A 17,944-nucleotide genomic window follows, 5' to 3' on the forward strand; every position below is an offset into this window, starting at 1 on the left:
AGAATAACACCTTATATATTATTTATGCTCAGTATATATTTGTTCAATGAGTGAATGAACAAAAGCAAGAGAAACGATTCATATTCAGAGGATGCTGGGCAATTTCCTTTCATAGGGCTAAAGGGAAGTTATCACCAACATAATCTTTTTATTTCATTAAACTTTTAATTTTGAGATCATGTCAAACTTACAGAGCAGTTGCAAAAATAATACAAGAGCCACACAGAAATTCCACATACCTCCTCCCACAAGATACCCAGATTTCACCAGCTTTAACTTTTGCCTTATTTGCTGAATCATTCCATCCATCTGTCCACCCATCACCTGTCAGTCATATACCTATCTGCGTTTCTCAGTTTCCTAAATGTTTGACAGTAGGTTGCATATACCATGCTCCTAGAACACTTAATAATTCCATCACCAACATAATCCTTTATAAAGTGAAAATAGCAAATGAAGACTAACTCTCCCAAGAAACAAGGTTCTGAGTTCAGTAAAAGCAAACTCTTCATTTGGTACATGGCAAACAAAATAAAGTAGGGCAAAAAGTCTTATCTATTAGGCCAGATACACTTTGTGATATGTTAATGCAAGATCAATGATATACCTGAGGGCAGCAGTGAAAAGCAGAAGTAGAATAGAACAAGGAGCTGATTATTTATGATTTCATTATTACAGTATTCTATCTCAATAAGTAAGTGCTGCAAAAATGTTAGCAGTGAATATTAATATTTTTACAAGTATTATTATTAGTTACACAATGTATATGTATGTATGTATGTATGTATGGGCTGTGGTATGATGGTTAAGGAGTTCAGCCAGATTTTTTTTTTCTGAATCTTAGCTCTGCTGCATACTAGCTGGTGACTGTGGGCAAGATTGTTAATATCTTTTAATTTAATTCCAGATTCTTTCAGCTGAAAGAACAAAAATGAAATAAAGAAATGCATATGCACTGTTTTATAGAAAAACACAAATATGTAAGAGAGTTTTTTACATTTCAAAAATATTTTAACAATAACTTAAAGTTGATGTTTTCAAAAAGATCTCAATGTAAAAAATGCTTTGCCTTTAGGCCTTGAAAAATATATTTGGTTATTCTTTCATTTGGAGTTGGTTTTAAAGGCTAGAATACAGACTAATAAGTTTATAAATGGTCTTTGTTCTCTCATTGTTCTCTGAGCAGTGATTTCTTTTTTCCCTGACTGGTGAAGTTTTGTTATATGTTTTCATATTCCTTAAGTACATATATGCATTCTCATTCACTATATTTTCAGCCAGGCAATATATTACTTTAAATAGTCACTGGTATATATCAGATACCCTTTCTAGTAATGGCAATAAAATATATCTCCTGGGGCATATGCTAGTAGTCCTGTCAGTGAAACAGCCTAACCCAAAAAGAGATGCATGGAGCTATCAGAACCTAAAGTATAAAGAATAAAACAGAATCTCAGCCCCCCAAGTAGAAAAAAAATAAGCTGTATATATCTACATATACATTAAAAACACTGTATATATATTCTCAAGAATCTAGTAAGTATTTTCAGTGCCTATCTTAATAGAAGACCATTAGGTGAAGAATAAAGGTGTGAAGTAAGTAAATTTTCTCTTTGTTTTTCTTCAAAATTTATATTATTTTTTATTCCTTCTCTCCAGTACCCAAAGACCAGGTCTTATATTTACCCAAATTATCCCACATAGCTCTTTCGCCAGCGTTGCCTTCTCTGAAGAGTGCCCAGTGTCTAGGGGTCAAAGTGCACTACACATCTGTCCTGTGCCGCTTGCCCCTTAGATTATGATTAATTTAAACCAGCACTGTTTTTCATATCAGAGATTGGCAAACGATAGCTATGGGCCAAATCCAGATCGTCATTTTTTTACACAAGCAAAGTGTAATTCATGCTACGCCCTTCGATTACATATCATCTATGGCTTCTTTCGACATACAATGGCAAAACTGAGTAGTTGCCACCAAATCATGTGATAGTGTGTAAAATAAATACTACCTAGCCCTTCATGAAAAAAGTTTGCTGACCCCAGATCATCCTTGCACCTGAATCACTCAGATTTCACCTTCTAATTGTAGCTTCAATTTGTACCTCTCAGTCTGCCTGAAGACCTGATTCTGATTATCTCATCTCTTATCCCATCTCCTTCTCTGACTGGACATGTCCTCTGAGATGACTCTTCTGCAGCCCACTTTAGGTCCTCTCCCTGATTGCAATGCATAGTCTTTACACTATGAATACTTCCAAGCACTTAAAACCTCAGCGAAACAGATCCAGTCTGGTTTCTGCTCCTTGACCCTGACCCACAAGGTTGGCATTTCTTCTGGATTATTCCTTCAATTCCCTTAAATAAGGCATCTGACAGATATAATGGATGGTAATGAATTAGCAGTCTAAATTAACAAAATTGTAAATGTAGAAAAACATTGTCTTGCCCAATCTTTCCTCTACATATTAAGTTTTGTTTTGTTTTGAAAAAGTAGGCTCTGAAAAAAAGGCTCTGTGCAGTCAATTATTTTTCAAAAGGATATATAATGGCAATTTCAATTTCCTTAAATAGTAGAATCCCTTTTAAAGAATACATTTGGAGTCATCCAGGTAATTTTGGCTAGAAAGTAGCTGTCTCTTCCCAAATTCACCTGTGGCTTCTTCATTCATCATGGTGCCCATACGATAGTCATATTTCCATGATTCATTGTGTGTTTAAATTATAGCTAAAGGAACACAGACTAAGGCTGTAAGTGGGAAACTGTTGTTCATATAATCATTTCTCTTGATTGAGTTTGTTTTCTGTTTTTAGCTAAAAAAAAATGTTTGTTTGGTATAGACTCACCTTAGTTTATTATATACATTATCGCCATTGTTTAAAGAAAATATGCTTGAATTTCACAAGTCTCTAAGTACTATCAACTATTAATGCCTTGCATTCCTCAGTAGGGGTTTCAACCTCAGCCAAAACTTTTTTATAGAAGGGAAAGTTTTAGAAGAAAAAAAAAGGCTATGAACTTAACTTAAACTAATAAGTGACTAACATGACCTACAAATACAACCTTGATTAATGAATTTTCTAATAGCCATTCCCTGATCCCTCTCTTTAGACATGACATTTACACCCAGATAAAAACTTACTTAAAAATTTCACCAAAATTTAGACGGGTAAGAAGACAGGACATTTAAGGGCTTTCATTTTAGTATTTATTTTTGTTGAGAATTATAACCAGTTTGTACAATGGCTACTCTGTTTGCCTACAGAGTCCCAATTCTAACAGTTTCTCATTCATTATTTATAAAGCACATTAGGATACTTTGAGTATGGAAGATGCTAGAGAAAACCAATTCTCTTCTTCTTATTTTGTTAATCCAGGATTAAAATTAATGAATTTTATAAGAGAAAGAAAATGAAATAGTGCATGAAGCTAATATGGCAAATACAATGGAATTCAGAAAGTTAATTTTTAATACATTTCACTTTGTAACTTCTTGGTTGAATATGATATGATCACATCTTTTATATAAAGCTTGTGGTAAAATCATTACACTATACGATCTGTCTTCAGTAACCTAGCAATGGTGAACCTGTCCAGGAATGAAATATGGATTTAACCATAACAATGAATCAAACTGCCTCAAGTCATCATATGTACACTTTATTTCTGTAATATCTGTCTTCTACAATATTCCATCTGGCAACTTTATGTTCAAGTTACCACAATTAAGGTTATTTCACAAAATTAGACCACATCAGAGGAAACAAAACCTAAATCCATATAGTCTTACATAAATAAGCATTTTGAGCAAATATTGTTAGAAGCAAATAGGGAGCAAATATAGGTACAAACCATAATGAGATTTCAACCAGCATGAGCATCTCCATAGCACATTTTGTGCAAAGTTTTTATTACTTGTACAGCTTGGAGTGAAGTTGTTTCACTACTTTAGGGATTGGGTTTTTTATCATTTGCAGCATAAGGGATGAATGAGAAGAGGGCAGCCACTAAAATGCACAGCATCTTTGTGGGAATTAGATAAAGATGTCTCATTCTGGCTAGATGAGCCCCTTAAGAAACATCACGGTTCAGACTAGAAGAAGACATCTCTTATTCTGGCCAGACACAGCCTTATATCAGAGACAAAGGCTTGGTCAACAGAAAAGAAATTTTACTTTATCATCTACTTTCCTCTTTTGCTGGACATGCTTATGCAATGAACAACCTGCAGAAACATTTGTGGTAGCCCTGCCTAAGAGCTGGAGTTAAAAAACCTGTAATTATTTCATCTTTCCTACCATTGATTGTAATATGGAAATATACATTGTCTTCAGAACAGGAAAATTTATGATCAGACAAGAAGTAGAAAACTTTTCCTTTCTATATGCTGCAGAATATACATTGACAACCTAGAATATCCTTGTATGAGTGATGTAACTACAGTGATGAATCGTCACTAAATCATACCATATAAAAGGGATAAATAAAGGGACTGGAAATATTTTGTATGACAACAGAATAGCAAAAAAGGAATGAGAAAGATGTAAGAAGAAGTCTTTTTTTTCCCCTTCCAGATACAGGTAACAGCAAGGCAGATTTTAATATAAGAAATTTTAATAGAATTGTCCAAGAATGGTCTGAGTAAATTCTGGGAAATAGTGAGAAATAGTGAGCTGGAAATGATTAGAGGTGTTCAAAGTAAGTCTGGATGCTCACTGGTTTGAAATATTCAGAAGGAATCCATTTATTCAAAAGGAGGACAATTTTTCTGTAAATGCTATTGAAGATTATGATGGATAAAATGCCCCTAAGAAAGAACAGTTCTACTCTGCAACATTTATTGAACGTATGCCAAATTTTAAGTTCTCTATTAGCTGCTAGGAATATGTAGATGAATAAGAGATAGTCTTTACTTTCAAGATATGACAGATTGTAAAAGTAAATAAATATATATATAAAACGCAGTTAAATACACTAGCAATATTAATATATATATTTACATGAACCATATTAATTTTTAGAAAAAGAAATCAATGAAGGCTTCTTGAAGTAGTAAACATTTAGTTGAATCCTGAAAGATGAATAGACTAGAAATTATCAAATTGTCAACAATAGGAGAGAGGAGCTTGGTTGAAGACAGCTAGGTGGCTTCCCAGAAAGGGATTTACAAGTAACATTTACATTGATAAGTTCCCTGTTATCCAGTGACTAGGGAAGAAAACTACCGGTCTTACTCAACTGATCTATTTAGAAGACTCCACTCAACAATAACAGAATATACATTCTATTTCAGTGCTCATAAAAAGCCCAACCATATCCTGGGCCATAAGAGGTCTTAATTTAAAAACATACAAAGCATTCAAAGTATATTCTGAGACAATAATAGAATAGTTTGAAATCAATATTATAAAGACCCCTGGAAAATCCCCCAAATAACTGGAAACTAAATAACCACTTCTAAATAACCATGGGTCTAATAAGAAGCTAAAGGGAAATGATAATACATTAAAATTTCAGATGTGCAACTGAAGTGGTGTTTAGGAGAAATCTTATTCTTATAATAGAAAGTTGTCTAAAAATCAATTATTTCAGATTTCACTTTAAGAAACTAGGGAAGAAGAACTAAGTAAATGCAACATAAGCAGAAGAAAGAAAATTACGATCAGAGTTGAAATCAATGAATTCAATAAGAAAAACAATGAAGAAAATCAGTGGAACCAAAAGCTGGTTCTTTGAGAAGATCATAAAACTGATAAATGTCTAGGCAAACTGATCAGGAAAAAAAAAGTTTAAAAGAACAAGTTACAATATAAGGAATATGAGCGGTGATACAGTCCAGTTTCTATAGATACTAAAAGTTTTAGAAGGGAATATTTTTAATAAATGTATGTCAATAAATTTGCACCTTAAATGAAATGGACCAATTCCTTTAAAAACACAAACTACCAAAGCTCGCTAAAGGAAAGATAGGTAACTTGACTAGCCTTCTGTCTCTTAGAGAAATTGGATTCGTTTTTTAAACAACCTCCCCGTGACAGAGTATAGGCACAAAATGGTGGAGTAAGAAATTTTTAAAAAAACAACACTCACTCCACCAGAAAAACGAAAGAGCTGAAAAAATTACTGGAATTCATTAGGTGGTAACCCTGGAACCAGAATAGACACTTAGAATAACTATCTGTGTGCCAGAGGAATAAAAAGGCTACTGAACTCAGCATTTGTAATTGAAAACACAAGCCCGGGACAAGCTCCCATTCGTTGCTAGGCCCACAGCAGAGACCAAGGAAAAGGCTGCAGCTAAGGCAATGCTGCCCGTATTCCAGGGCAGGCAGAGGAAACCTCCTCCTCTGCAAGTTGGGGTTGAGTTTTGAAATCAGGTTTTTTTGGATTTTTTTCCTCCTCTGTGTGAGCATTTCCCGATCTAGCAGATCCCTGGGGCACAGCCTAGACTCTAGGCTTGATTTCAGCCCTCTCTGTAGCCACTGCTTCTGGCTTCACACCAGCATCTACTGGGACTTAAAAATCCTGTGCACTTTTTCATTGGTTGAGTTTCTTCTTTCTCTTTCTTGTGTTGTTTAATGTGACAAATCCTTGAGGGTTTAATGTACAAAGTAGCCTTGATTTCTCTCTGAGAAACAGTGTCTTCTGACCTTATACCAACATCTGTATGGACATACAGAGCTAATGCACCTCTTCCTCCATTTCTTTTTTGTTTGTTTGTTTATTTTCTTTCTCTGCTTTATATTTTTGTATCTGGCAGATCCATGAGGGACAATCAGGAATGCTTGCCCAGGTTTCAACTTTAAAAGCAGTAGTTTTTGCCTTCCCAATAGCATATAACAAGAAACTTAGAGAGGCAATGCACTTCATTATTCTTTTATTGTTGTGTGTATGTGTGTCTGTTAGTATTTTCTTCTTTTCTTTACTTTTCTTTTTTCTTTTTACCTCTCTCTCTCAATTTCCTTCCTTCTTTTTTTCTTTTACTTAATCCAACACACTCAAGAGTAGGATAACTAGGTTTCCATAATGCTACACCAAAATACTCAGAAAGTCCAGGCTCTACAAAAATTTACAAAACTTACAAGAAGACAGGAAAATATGGCCATGTCAAAGGAATAAAGAATTAGCTGGAAAATATTCAAGAGGAAATCTTAGTCTCAATTACTCATCAGAGATTTTAGAACAACTCTTATTAAGAGGATTAAAGAAAACTAAGGAAAAAGAACTAAAGGCAATCAGAAAAAAATAATATATGAACAAAATGAGAATTTCAGATTTCAATAATGAGATAGAAATTATAAACAAGAACCAAATAGGAATTCTGGAACTCAAAAGTACAGTAACTCAAGTGAAAATAGAGGGGTTCAAAAGTAGATTGGAAGAGGCAGAAAAGAGGATCCATGAACTGCAAGATGAAACAACTGAAACTGCCCAGGGTGAAGAGCAGAAAGAAAAAAGATTGAAAAAAAACAAAATCAAGCATGACAATATGTGCATCATAGAAATACCAGGAGAAAAGTGAAATAAAGAGCTGCAAATATATATATATATTGACCAACTGATCCAGGGCCTTAATCTGGATTACTGAAGGTTTTATAAGAAGCCACATTTTTTGATTGACAGTTCCCTCTCAAACCTTTGGGTGTGCATTCCTAAGTTATATGCACAGTTCACCAAATTAGTGCCAGGTTTGTCATTCCATCCTCTACAAAGTATGGTGTCGTCTGACAGTGTTGGTAAATAGAAAGTAATGATTGAAAGCAAAGCAAAAAAAAAAAAAAACAAAACAAAACAAAAACAAAACCACAGTATTTTTCGGGGAAAAACTTCCTCTCCAACTTGCAAGACTGCAGGTGCACTCACACATACACACACACACTCAAAAACTTTCCTGGCAGCCTTTTTAAACAAGGATTGGAGAAATGTGACATATTGAAAAAGTAAAGGGCATGTTCTATATGTATATGTGTTTCAAATTTTTATATCCTAACTAATTCCAAAAATATTTGGAAAGACTGCCAAAGAAGTTATATCAGACAGGAAGCTCTGATAGCTATGTGCAAACAGACTATTGTCTTGTCTATAGCATTTTGAGAAGACAGCATCTCTTTACTTCATTGATGCATTTGTAATAATTTTCATTTACTTAGAATTTTATAGTCCTTCCTATCTCAAATTAATATCAATAACATCAGAAAAAAGGAGCCCAAGTTAAGACTCTTCTCCCAAAGAGCCTCCAATGTTTAGTATGCAAAGAACACCTGAGATAGTCATTTAAAATGTAAATTTTGAGTCTCACCCCAGAGGGGTCCTAATAAGTAGGTCTAGGGTGAGGTCAAATAATCTGAATTTCAAAAGCCACCCAATTGATGATTTGGTCCTGGACAACAATTGAGAAACGTTTGTGGAGAGGGAAGGGGAACAAACAATATAGTATAATATTTTAAAATTTTCATCCTTTAGGAAGTAGTTTCCTAAAATTATAATGTGAGGAAAATAATTAATTTTCTAAAGAGAAATTTCAAGAAAGATAACTTATTCTTGAGACATTATGCTTATGCATAATATCAGACCTAGAGTCTCCATTGCAAAAACATCCAAGAAAAATTCAGCCACCAGATGGGGGACTCAACCAACATATCAAAGGCAAGTGTTGTCTATCGTGAAATCACAACACATTCAGTAGTAGTTCATTATTTCTTCTAAACAATACAGAAATACCTGTCAATACAGTCAGAACTCAATTTTATTTTAACTTCCCCATCTGAAATTCTTGATTCCCCCATGTTCCGTCAACACCAACACCCACTTTAGAAATTATTTGGATGAAGATTATAAAATAAAATTTTACTTTCTATTCTCTTTTCAGCACAAACCATTTTTGAGTCAATCAACTAATCTCTTGTCTTGCTGGTTTTGAGATATGTCTAAAATTATCTAGGAAAAATAAGTCATAGTTTTCTATTTGTATAAGTGGAATTGGTACATATGTTTTTTTAATGGACTGTGTTTGTATCAAGAGCTTTTAGCACTTGATGCTTTCAAGACATTTTCTTAACTGACAGAGTAGTTCCAGTGCAATCAGCCATTTAAGAGAACACAAGAGGATTCTATATTCCTGTAATGGGTCTAATACAAAATCTCCCAGGACAATTTACAAATAGCCTAAAATAAATTGTCCCTGAAGGAAATCATGAAGCAAAAGAGTGAGCATAGCATAGTGGTTAAGGACACAGATTCTGCTTGGATAGAATTCTTGCCGCTCACTATCTTGTGATCTTGGTAAAATTGCTTAAGATGCATGTGGAAGATAACAATAGTTCTTATTTTAATGGATTGTTAGGAGAATTACTTGACTTATACTTTTTAAAGAGATTACATGACACATGGCAAGCAACATTTCATTTATTTAACAACACTTACATAATGTTATGGGTTCAATGGATGATGAAAAATATAAGAGGAAGCTGAGAGAAAATTGTGACATTTTAAATATAATGAAAAACTTTGAACATTTTGATCTACCAAATACAATGATTATATCATAGCAAATTCCAAATGGAAGAGCTAAGGAGAAATGTTTCAGTATTTAGAAGGTCTAACCCCCAAAATGTATCATTTTGGCTGAGAAAAATATATATAAATAATATTAGAATAAATTACAAATTAAAATATTTAATGGGACATTTTAAAAATTGAGAAGAAGGAATATAATGATGGTTTTAAATAAAGGCAAAATAGGCAGAGCAACTGTCTCTATCACATTTTGTACTATGCCTGCTGTTCTCTGAAATAACTGCCTGTTGCTACTGAGTAAATCTCAGTTCCTATCTTATGGCATTATAATAGGTCCAGTGTCAACTAGTACATGGCACCTTTTCCTGAGGCAATGCACTGACAAGCTCCATGTCAGTTTAATATGGTTTATGGGAGTAGTGAGAAAGAGGATATTTTATCAAGGGGCAAGCATACTTGATAAGGTCCAGAGACAGGTAAGACTGAATTTGGGAAGGAGGTAAAGATGTTTCCCATCTCCAACAGAATATATCCTTATCACTAAGTGGAGGATCCCTGCTAGGTTGAAAAAGACATGATTCTCTTTCTCTGTAGTAGATATAATAGCACAGATGGTTCATTTGAAGAGATGGGGGGGGGAGGGGAACCAAAGCACACAGCTTTATCAAGTTCAGTTGACTTCACTCCTGAATCTGCAAAATTTGGTTTGAAACCTTTTGAGACCTAAGTTTCTTGTAAGATTTCTGTGCTTTCAGATTCCATTCAAGTGGAAAATGAACAGGTTCTCTCTCAGCAGCACACCGCTTCTGCTCAGGGTAAATCAGGGCCACGTGGGGTTAAGGGTCCACAGACCCACCAAACCTGATATAATATGATGGCTCTAAACACCACCACCCCGAAGACATGGCTATGGTTTTTAGACCATAGACGTTCCAAGTAAAAATCTTCCCAGTAATGAAGCTTTTGCTCCCTTCATTTTGCTAGAAGTTTCTTCATTTCATTTGTTCTACATTGACACCTACTGTTAGTCCCCTATATTCCTGAAGAAGCATTTGCTGTGTAGTGACAGGGAAGAGAGAAGAGCAGCTCGTGTGAGAAATAGAAAGATCACAGATATCACAATAAACTAGAATTTGGGATTAAAGGATTTGAGCTATTGAATGTGATAAAAAACACTACTCTGAGTCAATATTCAGTGTGAAGTACTTAAAAGAAAAGAATACTTTAAACAGTGATTGGAATATTCATCTTCTTCCATGTCATTTCCCCATCAAAACTTATATCCTCAGAAATTGCTGTTGTAAAATAACCACTGAATTTTCTCACACTTTCTTCCTTCAGGGTTTCAAAAGACACTTTAGATACAAGACCTGAGTTTCTACCTGCTTACTTAATCTAAGAGCACATCTGGTCCATTTGTAGTGATGCACATTAAATACACAAGTTGAAACAGTACCGTGGCTCATTTGTGAAGAAGGACATGGCAAAACTGTTAAGTGTAAATAGGTTTGTGCTGGTGACAAATAATTCTGTCTCATTATGCACATGAAAACATGAAAAACAGTGAGCAGTGAGTCAGACCCACAGAAGTGAAAAGAGATGAGCTAGGGGAAGGGCAACATAGGTGTGTGAAGGACGCTTAGGAGTGGGACCTCCTGGGTACTGAGCTGCCCATGGAAAGCCAGTGAATAATCTAACCTTTTCACGCCCAGTGATTTCTGCCTGAAAGCTCACTCCAGGTTCCTTTTCTAGTCCCAGTAAAAACAAGACCTTGTAGAAAATCACACTTTCTTTTATTATGAAAACAAATTTGGAGTAAGAGCAGTGACTGATCTTTAATGGTGTTTTAATTGAATTGCTCATACTCAGTTTCTTTTTGAGATGTAATTTAAAGAACATTTTATAAGATTCACTTTGGAGAATATTTACGTAGAAAGAATACATTCATCATGTTTTCACTTTTCCAAGTCAAGGATATATTTCATTATTATTAATATTATCATTCCTATTTAAAAATGTGTCCAGAAGCTGGATGTTAGGAAGAATTTATATTCACGTTTTAATGCACAGGTGGAAGGACATGTAATGAACATGTAAATCATTAAAATGGTTATATGCACATTTCAATCTACTCTAGACATGCAAATTGTGATTTTTAATGTCCGTTTTGACAAGACTGCATCTTAGAATACCAAGATGTGAAACAATGAAATATTGCTTCTTCTATTTTTCATTAAAGAGGTTATGGGAGGAGAACAGGACATTAAAAGGATTGGGAAGTCATTAATTTTAGGCATAAAGAATGGTGGGTGGGGTAGTTAAGGATCTGGGAAAGGTTTTTGTTTGTTTTTTAAGAATCATTGTTTATTTTTAAACTATTGGATTATAAAGTTTTACCACTGCAATAGCTTTAAGGCTAACTTAGGAGTCAAAGTACATGTTGAATCATTTTTTCCATACTGGACAAGTTATACATGATGGATTTTCTGTGGAAAAATAGAACTTTTCTCAGCACATTTGATGTGTCTCTTAACAGACAATATAAAAGTGTTTAATTAAAGTTATTCAACACATTCTTGCATTTAAAATGGGGTGCTTTAAAAAAATACTCTAACATTTTCATGGAGGTAACCTTTAAACTTGAAAAAAGTTATTTTAGACCAGAGACAATAGGTAACACATTGAATAGGTGTTGTTTTTGATAAAGGTAAGAAGTATACACTGCAAAGATCAACATTTTTTTTCTTTTTCCAGGGGTTAGATGGTATTATACTTATATTGCTCCTTTAAATCTGTGATTAAACATTTTCATTTGTACTCTCTTGAGCTGTTAATCAACATCTGGGGAAAATGTCAGAATCATTTTTCATCTTTTTTAAGTGTTTTGTTACTAGTCTAAGGAAAAGATTGTAGTCTCCTGCCTTCTAGTGTAGGTTGCTGCAGAGAAAGGGAAGGGAGGTGTACTAAGGACAGGGGAGTTTTGTTCTAAAATTTTTACTAATGCCGTTTGACCTAAACATGTTCAATCTCATAGCATGCCCTGATGACATTCAAAAGCAGTCTCTCTTAAAAATTAAGATGATGCAAGTATACATTTTATATTTTTATAAAAGACTGGTGACTTTAATGGTGCAGAATTTAATTACGACCCAACAGCCTGTTTGTTGACCTTTTTTTTCAATGTCAGGAAACAAGACCAGGACGTAAGGGAGCAGTTTAGATACTGCAATCACCTGACAGAACAAAACTGCAGTCAGGAGTCCTGTTTATGCTTTAGCCTCTGACTCATCAATGAATGGGTGGACAACTGCCTTGATTCTCTTTCCTTAATGTTTCTTACCTGGAAATAATAATACTGGCATAAAAATGATCTCTCTCAAGTGAATTGTGAGTGTTCTTTAATTAATGCTCAAAGGGTAGTTTAATATATTTAGAAATAAGCCTCTGTAAAAGTGTAAGCTACTATGATAATGTATTTTAATTGGCTAGGCTGAATTACAGAATTCTAATTTAATTTCAGCAGTTTCCCGAATTGTCTTTTGCTAACATTAACTAATAAATCTATGAGATGACCTCTTATACTTAGTCTGATCCTGGAGAGGACAGGGATGAGCAAATTACTCCCTTAGTGCATATGTTCAATCATTTGACGTAATGTCCTACTTCCATTCCTCCCGAGTACCTTTCACTGCCCCTAAAGAAATAATCCCACTAAATTTTTCTTCAATGGCTTAGAAAAGTGAAATCTTCATGGAGACAATGAAAATCTTCTGTAAATTTATGGTCAATAGTGATAGATCTAAATTTTCAAAGTTCGAAGTTTTCAATCAAATTAGTCACTGAAGAAATATTTGCACTCCTGAAAATCCCTTAACATTTCATCACTATTCCGCTTGGAACAAGACTTGGTAATAGTTAAAAGCTTTAGAACAAAAATAGGTACTAACAAGTATTTGCCCTTCCCTGTCCTTTAAGGCACAAAAGAATATGCCTAACTAGGGTCTTGTTCACACACCTACTTGAAAGCAACCAGGAAATGGGGATAGGAAATAAAGGCTAAAGTAATAAGACGTCTCTTGCAAACACATCCAAATGACTTAACCCATGCTGGTTTGATGTGTACTTCTTAGAATCTAAGGAAGTACTTTTCCTTTAAGAAACTATTTATGAAAATAACATGAAAGGACATTTTCCTGCCATTTGTCTTTTCTGCTTGAATCCTGATATATTTTCTTTCATAGAAAGTTAAACTTTAGCCCAAAAAGAATAAATTATACTTTTTAAGGTGGTCCCAAAACAGAATCCAGCACCCAAAATTATTTGTACATCGCCAAAAATGTGTCCCACTCCTTTTCTTATTACTAAAGGTAAGAAAGACTAATAATCTCAAGAGTTATGTTATCCATATAAGCATGTCAATTATTTTTAGATCTCAACTAATTCCACTTGGTTGTAGATGGACCTACACTAATGTAAATTAAGGTTCTTGTTTCTGAGTTGCCAACAGCAATATACCAGAAATGGATTGGCTTTTACAATAGGGATTTATTAGCGTATAAAGCTTACATTTCTGAGGCTATAAAAATGACCAAATCAAGGTGTCAACAAGATGATACCTTCTTTCTGAAGACCAGCTGCTGTTGATTCTAGACTCCTCTATCACATGGCCTGGCACATGGTGTTGCATGCTGGTCTCCCTCTTCTTTTTCAAGTTTTATTACCCAGCTTATTGTTTCTGTGGCTTTTCCTATCTTTGTCCGAATTTCTCTTCTAAAGGATTCTAGTAAGAGAATTAAGACCCATCCTGAATAATGTGAGTTACATCTTAAGATCCTTCTTATCAAAAGATTCTATTTGCAATGGATCCATACCCACAGGGATGGATTAACTTTAAAAATGTACTCTTCTGGAGTTATACAGCTTCAAACTATTACAACTAGTGAAACTAAAATTCCATTCATAGGAGTATTGTATTTAAAACTACAAGTATCCCAGGAACTAAGTCTCAAATCGACTCTGTTAGTTATGTAGTACCAGGTAAATATTTGCCAGTTTATTTACAGGACAGCTTCTTTTGAGTCAGCGCAACCACAACAACATGCAATTAAAAACACAAAATTAGCATATCTGTTCTGTCATAAACCAGGAGATTATTTAAAAATACTTCAAATTAACACATATTCTCTTTTCATTCTACATCATACTAAGCCCACCAGGAACTGCTACTGGACCACCGGGTTGAAGGGTGAGAGAGACAGAGAAACTATACCATTTGTGACTTGACTGGCAAGTTAGAATACTACATCAAAACATCTGGAATAGTGTGCAGTCCCAATTGTGTGTAGTCCAAGGCTAATAGAAAAGGTGTGTTTGTTTCGTTTTGGTTTGGTTTGGTTTGGTTTTCACTAATGCTGAAACAAATTGTATATATGATGTTGGGAAGAGCAGTTTGGTGAAAAATCAACTTAATGAATGCCCTTTCACAAATACAACTTGGATAAGTGGAACTAACAATTTAAGACTGTTTTAATTTGTTTTAAGAGAACTAAATAGGGACAAAGCACTTCCTTTTGTCTAATATGACCTATACCAGTGGCCCTGTTTGGTCTCTCTTTCTGTCACTTAGCCGAACATATTTATGAAATGATCCTGCTATAGAACCCCAGCTACTCTTTGCTTTTATCTTCTTTATTTATCAACTCCAATATCATTTTAGAAGAATAATCATGTTACAGATTATTTCTAATTTATTAGAAAAACCATTTATTTGATCATTTTCATTTTTTTGATGAAGAGAATCACAGATGCTTCCCTAGTAATCACAAAAAAAAACCTCAATGAAAATCTCATAAACATGAAAGTCTACTGCTTATGATCTTTATTCTTGAAACTCAAAAACATGGGAGAATGATATATTAAAAATTAAGATTAGCATCATATCGGTTGGCTGGTGTGAATGATTATTATCTGACAATATCAGATAAATATTATCTGACATTGTCACATATTGAGACCTCCCTGGTGTGCAATTATAGCATTAACCTCTTTATATAGGACAGTAGAATTTTGTTGTTTACTCACTAGCCCCTCCCTGGGCAGCCATTTACCTAGAGCTCTCTTTCACACACCTGTAATTTTTACTCAAAAATTCATTCCTCCTTTCTCTCAGTTCAGAGGTCTGAGAAGGGACTGGGCTGTCAACTCTCAGGTGCAGGGAAGAAGAAATAGGCTTTTACATTCCCCCAACCGTGGTGAGTGGTTCCAAGGGAGGCAGACAATCTAAGGCACTCCAATCAAAGTGGATCACAAGATTGGGGGAGATATACCTAAAATAAAGATCTATCTTTTCCACTGAACTTCCAACAGGGTGACTAGAAAAGTTTATGAGGCCTTGCAAGGGTATTTTGACAAGACAAATAAGGGGCAAGGCCTAGAAGCAGCTGACACAAGAGAATGTGTGTTAGGATATGTAGAGAGAATAACCAGGTCCTAGCAACAATTTTTTAAAAAACCTGGACCACGCTTTACCTGAAGCAGAACTATTGCTATCCTTGACAATTATGAGAACAAATAAATAAATTTCCTTTTACATAAGCTAGTTGAGTAGGGTTTTTCTGGTCACTTATAACTGAAATTTAATTTTATTAATCCTCATGGAAATAATATGATGTAGATACTATTACCTGCATTTACAGATACAAGGAAACTTACTGAGGTTAAACAAGTTACTCAAAGTCACTAGTTGGTAAATGGCACAGTTGAGTTTTGAACCTGTTTGTCTAACTACATATTTTAAGTTCTTAAATACTAGGAAACAAAATACCCTTCTTCTCTGCAAAATGTAGAGAAACAATGTAGTTTCCAAATCAGGACTCCTTACAGCTAAACCTAGTTTTCTGGCTATGAGTTCATGGACAAATAATATTGCAAGATGTAATAAATACTGTCATAAAGTCATGAATCTTAGAAATAATTAGGCCTTTTGCAAAGATAAGCCATATGATCCAGTTTTGCTTTAGTTTATGTATTTGTTATAATTTCAAAACCTTCTTTCCAATAGTGGAATGAATACTAAACTGACACTTTCCTCTCACCTCCCCTGGCTCTTTCAGGACTGGATATGACTCATTCTGTTGAGCTTTGCTTCACTGTAAGTCTTCCTAAGGAAAAGTTGTTTTGATTAATATCCAAAGTACCATAGGGATTGTTTCCTGTTTTTCTTAAGCTGTCTATCCTCTTGCCATTATCTCACAAATGATTTCTTAGGCATGCAGGTTTGTATTGTTTCTGATTCTACCAGAAAAACAGACAGAGCAGTGTTTTTCAAACTACTATACCCAGGAAGCTGGGAAAAGGAGTTGATGTTATCTATTGAGTTTCTGGGTAAGATTTCATATGTTTTTTAAATTAAAAAATTTTTTTTAACATTTGAAGACCTCTAACTGAAACTATCCTTTAGAATTTCTTCACCTCTATGCAAGTCATGATTTGGATTCTCTCTATTCCTCACATCAGAGCATAATAAGATCAAAAACTGAACAGTAAAATCTAATCTACTACTTGCTTGAGAAAATAATTTATTTTTAGCTTTATTCATCTGTAATTTGAAGATAATAACAGAATTCAGTATGATAAATTCACAATAGGGGTGTGATAATGATAAGGGAGAACATTAATCCCTATTCTGGAGGGAGGAGAAGAAAAATTATAAATTGATATAATCACTAATATGTTTTTATTAAGTATAAATTTATCATGTGAAGAGAGGTAGAAGAAGACAGTGAAAGTCTTCAATGTGGAGAACAGGTGCAAAGAACCACATATTTAAAAATCTTGTGCAAGGTACAATGTATGGAAACTACACACCCGAGTCCATTGTGCTTTAGAAAATTGCAAGTAATTCAGTTTGGGAAAGGCAGGAAATGAGCACTAAACAAAAATGGATCAGAATAAAAATCCTTTCATGGCAGATTAGAGATTTCTATCCTCAAGGGAAGAAGGAGACACTGAAGTTTTGTAAGTAGAAGAGAGAAATGATCAAATTTTAAAAATCACACAGAAAATACATGTAACCCCCTATTAATGTCTAAGAGTTACCTCCTTGTTACCCAAATGTGGATTCAGCTGCCTGAGTTCAAATTCTGCCTTGCACAACTTTCTCTCAGGGTAATCTTGGGGAAGCAGCAGACTTTTAGAACCTTTGTTTATAAAATGGAGGTAGTAATAGTTGCTAAGGTCAATAATTTCAAAATGGACTAAGAATAATTGAAATCTCTGATTAACTTTACAACCATTAAATGTATTAAATCAAATTTATGTCTTTCCAAAAGGAAGGACAACTATCGTACTCAATATCTTTCTGATGAATTCTACCAATCAAAAATTGAACAAATAATTCAAATTTTGTACTTTTTTTTTAGGGAACAGAGA

This window comes from Dasypus novemcinctus, chromosome 9 (assembly GCF_030445035.2).
Source record: "Dasypus novemcinctus isolate mDasNov1 chromosome 9, mDasNov1.1.hap2, whole genome shotgun sequence".
NCBI classification, from domain to species: Eukaryota; Metazoa; Chordata; class Mammalia; order Cingulata; family Dasypodidae; genus Dasypus; species Dasypus novemcinctus.